Genomic DNA, 7,804 nt, shown 5'->3' with positions numbered 1-7,804 from the left:
GTCCGCCTCCTTATCGGAGGTCGGGGGTTCGATTCCGGGCACGTACCACTAACTTTTCAGTTATTTGCGTTTTAAGCAATTAAATATCACTTGCTTTAACGGTGAAGGAAAACATCGTGAGGAAACCTGCAAGCCTGAGAGTTCTCAATGTTCTCAAAGGTGTGTGAAGTCTGCCAATCCGCATTGGGCCACCGTGGCAGACTATGGCCTGAACCCTTCTCATTCTGAGAGGAGACCCGTACTCAGTAGTGGGGCGGAAATGGGTTGATCATGATGATGATGATGATGTAGCACAGATTGTAGAATAACAAATAAGTTCTAGAATCACTTTTTAAAGTGATTATACATAATGCTACGGCAGAGGGTCACTAGGTAGTCCGTTGACCGATACCCTCATTACCAACAAGGCAGTATGTCACAGACATGACGGCGATGTCACGTTAATCCAATTAAAGTCCGTCAATTGATAGCGCGAGGGCTTCGGTCATTCACTGATTTGCATTTATTTTTCTTTAAATATGTACCTAATCAGGGACAGGTATACTAAAATACTTTATACGTTTCGTTCGCCTGGAATTCCCGTTTTTCCGAGGGGCTAAGCTGTAAATTAGGAGGGGGCATTAAAAGTAACCTGTGTGCGTCAGTAGAATAAATGCTAAACACACTCGATAGCTCAACGGTTGAGGAGCGGACTGAATTCCGAAAGGTCGGCGGTTCAAACCCCACCCGTTGCACACTATCGTCGTACCCATTCCTGGCACAAGCTTTACGCTTAATTGGAGGGGAAAGGGGAGTATTAGTTATGATTAGCATGGCTACTATTCTTTATAATAAATAAATAAAAATAATGACAAAATTGACCAGGTTTAATCATTCTATATCGATGGGTTCAGTTTAGCAAAGGTAACCAACAGACAGATCCTCAGAACAGAACAGACATTGTGGATCCTCTAGAAATTCTCTGTGCATCAGGTTAAGAAACTTTTTTAGCGTTAAATGAGGCTTCTTATAATTTCTACGAGTAATTTAAAACATCATCGAGAAATAGTTATTTATTTTCAAATTGGTACGCTGATTCTTTGCTGTTAAGCCATCTCTCATCCCAAGATATTCCATGAATACTCCATAAGGGATTTTCAGTGCATTCTTTGAAAAAAACAAATGATATTATTAATTAAAAATATTAATATATCAAAGTAATCATGTATATTATCCATACTAATATTATAAATAAGAAAGTTTGTCTGTCTGCTACATTTTCACGAGCCCAACAGTTTAACCGATTCTGACGAAATTTACTACAGGGTTAGCTTATACCCCGGGGACGGACATAGGCTACTTTTTATCCCGGAAAATCAAAGAGTTCCCACGGGATTCCCAAAAACCCATCCGCTTAACCAATTTGTATGAAATTTGGTACCGAGGTAGCTGGCGTCTCTGTAATTGATTGACATAGGCAACTTTTTATCCCGGAAAATCAAACAGTTCCCACGGGATCTTTAAAACCTAAATCCACGCGGATGAAGTCGCGGGCGGAAGTCCTCTAGTGTAAAATAATCTAGCAAACATAAATTTAATTAAATAACAAGGTTTTCCAAGCACATGACTAGTTTTACTCTCATGACTCTAGAATTGATTTTCTCTCGACTTCCGTGCTCGGGTGTATCTAATCCCGCAATTTGCAGGTAATTTCGCCACCTTGTCGGGCTGCGCATTCCCACGTAGTAACCGCGACGTTCTAATCACCAAACAGGCCAGAGGTGATCATACAGACGTGTCTTGTACTACCATAACCGAACTGCAATGCAACAAAGTTCCATGTTCGTTGTTTACAGCTTCTGACATAGAACCTTATGAAGTTTTAGTAGAGTCACAAATTACCAGTACTGGCGATAATTCGTGAGCTCAGTGTAACAAAGTTCCATCTTCTATTGACGGTTTCAACATTTTACAACCCTGTCGTTGTTAGGTTATAAATTATAGCCAATAGTATTGAATTACCTTACTTTACTTGATTGTGGAAGCTCTCACTTATCAGCAATACTTCGTGAAGATCGTCTTGTATTACTGCCTGGCATTACGGTTTTATCTATGAGAGATATCTAAGTAGAAACGTGATCATAACCCGTGGAAATTTGAAGAGCCTAGATGTGTTTATTTACAAGCCGTCGCCGTGGGCGGATTTATTGCCATTGAAATTTCCTCGTTTTAAACTAGCGATGGATTAATTACCAACCTTTGCTACCAATTATTCAAAAGCGCCGTGTAAAATTACCTATTTCAATAATAAACTTTTATATTTGAAACCTTCATACCTGCTTTATTGACATCTATAGGTATAGTCTGCTAACACCCGTGAATTCGTCCGCGTGGATTTAGGTTTCCAAAAACCCCGAGGGAACTCTCTAATTTTTCGGGATGAAAAGTAGCTGTCACTTTCTAGGTCTACCCGTGCAAAAAATCACTTCGATCAGTTGTTGCTCCGTTGCGACATGATTGAAGGACAAGCCAATGTATTTTTTATACCTAGCTTATAATATGCAAATCTTATAAATTATTATATTCTTGACTGTAATAACCTACTCGATTCAGTTGTAACCATTTCTCTTTTACGCTTAAAAACGTAATAAATAATAATTAAATAAATAATAAATAATTAAATAAAATAAATAAAAATTAAATAAATAAATAACATCTTCCTCCCCAGCTAATGAGTAAAACATGTATACAAGTAATTAATTGAATGTATTTTATTCATTACTGCCACTTATAATAAACAAGAGTTTATAATTGATGACTAGGAGTTAATCGATATCTTGGCAACTCTCAATCATTGTCTTCATTATCTTGGGAGTTATTATTTTTTATCATATTTGTTTAATCTAAACATTCATTAAAATGAAAGTTAGGTTCTAAGTAGAATTTTAGGTAAGTAGGTAATAAATTTTTCAGAGACGTTTAAAAGATCTCCCGAAAAACAGGGGTTCAAGCGCATTCTCTATCTTGGGGGGAAAAAAAAAATAAGGTTCATTTGTGCCTAATTTTTTTGTATTTTTTTAAGTAAGTATGTATTCTAGATTTCATGTCATCTCACTCAATCGAGATAATGTAGTTCGCTAGTTTTCTTATTAATAAACTTGAAAAGTTTGGATTTGATCCGAGCAATTTCAGACTTAAAACATAAGCTTTATTGCGATTTCTAGTTTTACGCATAAGAAATTAGCTTCTGAAAATATACAGTTAGATATTAATAGGTACAAGAAATACAAAAAGTATCAGCTTATTAGATCAAAGATCTCAGCATTGATTTAACATTATGAATACAGACATGAATAGAAAGATTCATTGCCTTTCTATTGAAATATCATATTGACAGTCGTCGAGTTCGCTTTGTGCTCTAAGAGTTGGTGGGAAATTAAAGGCTGTATTTAATAAAATCAGATAGTTTGTAGTGGTACCATGCAGTCTAAGTTTTTGTGTCAGTTTCAAGTTAAAAACTTAATATTGGCAGTTGTGATTTTGTTTTGTGCTAAAATTAGATGCGTTTGATTGAGAAATTTAGCTTAAAACACACATGTCATGTAAGACTCGATCCATCTTACCTAAACAATCAAATCATTTTCAAAGCTGCTTTCCTTACTTCCTTCGGTTTCTTTTTAACCCCCGACCAAAAAAGAGGGGTGTTATAAGTTTGACGTGTGTATCTGTGTACCTATCTGTGTATCTGTCTGTGGCATCGTAGCTCGTAAACTAATTAACCGATTTTAATTTAGTATTTTTTTGTTTGAAAGGTGGCTTGATCGAGAGTGTTCTTAGCTATACCTAATTCAAGAAAATCGGTTCAGCCGTTTGAAAGTTATCAGCTCTTTTCTAGTTATTACTGTAACCTTCACTTGTCGGGGGTGTTATAAATAATTTACACTTGTCCCAAGTAAAGTTGAGGTAAAAAGTTCAAATTTCTACCCTTTATTAATCATCATCATCATCATCATTAACAACCGATAGATGTCCACTGCTGGGCATGTGTCTCTTGTAGGGACTTCCACACGCCACGGTCTTGCGCCGCCTGAATCCAGCGGCTCCCTGCGACTTGACTGATGTCGTCCGTCCACCTAGTGGACCACCACCACCTTCCGACGCTGCATTTTCTGGTACGAGGTCGCCATTCCAGTACCTCCAGCTTTTATTACCTTGTCAAAATTTTCCACCAGCTGAATATTATTTTGTCAGTCATCGGGTGCGCTCCGGGTTTTTTGTGCGTTTTGGCTCTCGTACGCTTTGCATTGGTTGTTTTGTACCACTTGTGTGGTTAGCGGTCGCGGGCAATTTAATTAATTGCCCCTTGGAGAAACAACTCTATCAATTAACGTAATCGAGATGCCAAATGAAATTGAAATGTAATTGATTGAATTACTCTGTTTGTGCAAGACCACTCTTAGCCGTATATGTGAAGGTGTTTCGGTATACGTTTTTTTTAGAGACACGGCATGTCTTTGCACGGAAAATCTACTGGACAAGTATTGCGTATATTTTCGAAATTATAGAAATTTTTATATTTCCGAAACTATAGAAATCTCAATCTCGTTTGACCAACTTTTTATCCACAACAGAATTATTTCGCAACGGATTTTCACCTATCCAAATTTCTTCGAAAAAAAGTCCGTTCCACTCTGGCTGAGTGGAACGGACGCATGAATCCTCTAGTGCTAAATAAATCACCGTCATTACCTCGTCAATTATGAACTACATTGTGCGTTGTCTACACTCCATAGTAAGCATCAATAACTCTTCACTTTTCCTCCTACGCGAGCGTTTAGCGGTGCTCTTGACGGCTTATAATGCTCGTAAGTCGTAATTCACATTAGATTTACTTTAATTGATCGTTCGGGTGATTCATTTATGTCTTGTTTTATTGAAATGCTTCTACTAGCTCAACGGTTTTTAAGGAGCGGACTGAAAATCGAAACTTCGGTGTTTCAAACCCTACCGTTTGTACCTAATACCTACTATATTGTCTTAGCACAAGCTTTACGCTTAGTTGGACGTGAAAGAGGAATATAATTCATGTTTACCATGGCCGTTATTCTTAAAAACAATTTTCGCGAAAATTCAAATATCAATTTGATGTTATCCATAACAAATTAACTTCATTCAAAACTAGAACTTCTGCTTCCAGTATCTCCTAGGTAGATACCTACTTGTATCAATCTGAGTATACATAACCTCTGCGGTACTGCAAGTGTTTACATGTAACGAATGCGAAGAAATTTCATATTGTCATCTGGAAACCTTACCTACCAATCCATATTTTACCTGCGAATTTTTAATTTTAATTGCTCTTGGAAAAAATCGTAGGTAAAAACTATTATCTTCATAGTGTCTGCTGTCAAAGAAAATAGATTCTACTCAAATAAGATGCTAGGACAAGGAATATGATGAGAACTAAAAAGCCAATAGGCAAGACTTGTAACAAAACAAGCTCAAAACTTGACTACTATAAATCTCTATGCATGTCACAGTTAGGAACTTTGATACATGTAGGCTTTATGAAAAGTGCTTACAACCAGCAAAGCTCCCTTGTTTAGCTGGCCGACCGCCAGTGCTTACGTACGAGCAAAGTTGTTATTGATTGATGGAGGCCGACTTTTGCGCGTAGGTAGAACACGAGGTCGGCGTACCCTACCTCTGCTTTATTAGACCTATAATAGCTAGATTTTGTTCAGGCTTTCCTTTTAAATATAACATACTTAAATTCTTCAATATATAAACTAGTAAATTATGCATACTATTAATAAAATTGCAGTCTATTTATGATTTAATGTGGTTACGCGTTGTTTGGATTTCTGGAACCCAAACGAAATTTTTCAAAACTTTTGCCTGTCGGTCTGTTTTTTCGAGCTAATCTTGGAATCGTCTGAACCGATGTTGACGGAGTTCTCAAATGCAGGTAGAGTACTAAGAAGGCTACTTTTTATATAAACAAAGAGATTTTTAAGAGTGTAATCGAAATCGTTGGCAAAAGCTCTTAAATAAAAAGTTCTTAATAACACTTCAGCTGAAACCAACATCGTTTATTCATTTATTGTATTTTAGAAATAAAGTGGTTTCAGCGCCAGACGGCCTCACTTGTCTGTTAAAACAATTGGTGTTTTGTAAAATGGCTTAGGTCAAGGTGTTCTTTGTGGTGAAGGCAAGTTAACACCGGAAAAGCCGTAGCTAGCACGCCACTTAGCGTTTCGAAACGATGCCGTATAAAAGTCAGTTACCTAGGGCCTAATAAAGTTATATAGAATTCGATAACGGTGCTGAATATCATCTAGCCGCAAAAGACAAGCTCAAACTTCTCTAAGAAATAAGGATCGCTCAAATGCTTCTGTTCGGTCGGATGAGTCGCCCCCAAACGTATCCAGAATAGCCGAAGCTGCAAAAACTCGGCCGCTTCAGCTACTGAAAAGAAGATATCCCTGGCGACTAAGACGCAACACCCACAGACGGAGTGGAGGGGCTTTGGCCGCGCAAGAAGCCATCCGATTTGCGCTCATAATAACCATGCGTTAGCCACCAATGCTTGCCGCCTTTGCTGTGACACCACTCGTCGCCATTCGACTCTACGCGCCGTCACTCAGCGCTCTCGGTCTGCGCTGACCCTAAGAATAGCTTTATAATAAATTTTACTGTCGATCATACTATTAAATGATCGTCGTTAAACTTTACAACACCGATGTCTATAATAGACCGTAATACCTTTGTGCGCAACGGAAATGCATCAATTAGACCAGTTCGTGTACCTACGTCTAGATGCTCTTGTAAATTTTATCACCGGTACCGTGCGCGAAATCACGATCTTATCTTCCCGATTCCGACGATAATTCGCGGAGAGATATCGATTTCTCCCCGCGATCGGACGTCAAAGGAACGAATACGCTTTGATCGCTACACTACCGAGATTTTATCGATTAATTTCAAACATCGAATAGAGCAGCGAATAATGAGAACTAACCTACCTACGTTTGCTTTACTAATCGAAGATTTTATCGCTGAGGGTTACGTACATTACGCGTTTATTGATTGTTGTTGCTAATGGACGTGTATACTTAAAGTTCAGTGGATATAAAGCACGTAATTTTTTTGTGTTGTTAATTGTTATGAGTGTAGCGGTAAAGGAAGGTCGTAGACGCTTGGCAGACGGGCGCCGGGGGTAATGACCGTGTTTCGTGTCTGGAACTGCAAATAACTGGCCTAGCGCGCTGACAAGGGGAATCGCTGCCACTCGAGTTGGTAATCGGAATCGATGTGCTTGTAACCTAGATCGTTTTGTGCTGCAATATTTCACGGCTAAGCATGATTGATATAAATAATCCTAGTAGGTAGGTAGGTATTTTGCACGGTTTTCAGTCATTGGATTAAAATTTTTTGATTGAGTATTATGATACGTGAGAGGTATTTATCTATAGCTATCTATTAGGTATGTTGAAGATTATTCGGCGTTTTATATGTGCCTATTTATTTTCAAACATTAATACCTATTTACATAAAAAATAGGGGTTTCTATAGTAAAATACTCAAGTAAAATATCTACCTGAAAATATTTCAAAATACTTTCAAGAATGCTGAGGATGGATCTCAAATTTTTCGTGGAGCCTTAAGTAAGTAAGATCTGAGTTTACCTAGGTAAATTGTAAAGAAAAATGTGTTTATATTATGTAAGTCGCTTTAACGTTATCCATAAAGAAATCAAGTTAAGTAGGTGTGTTCCTAATAAACAAACAGAACAAGATAAAATCGGGCAAAATTTGTAAAAGCA

General features: G+C 37.7%; 1 protein-coding gene across 1 annotated transcript in view; it reads left to right on the top strand.

Moving 5' to 3' along the window:
- The window catches only part of LOC123876891 (microtubule-associated protein Jupiter-like), a 196,842-nt gene that overhangs the window by 164,589 nt on the left and 24,449 nt on the right, over positions 1 to 7,804 (top strand). The window lies entirely within an intron of this gene.

This window comes from Maniola jurtina, chromosome 22 (genome assembly GCF_905333055.1).
Source record: "Maniola jurtina chromosome 22, ilManJurt1.1, whole genome shotgun sequence".
NCBI classification, from domain to species: Eukaryota; Metazoa; Arthropoda; class Insecta; order Lepidoptera; family Nymphalidae; genus Maniola; species Maniola jurtina.
This window is presented reverse-complemented; position numbering and strand designations above follow the sequence as displayed.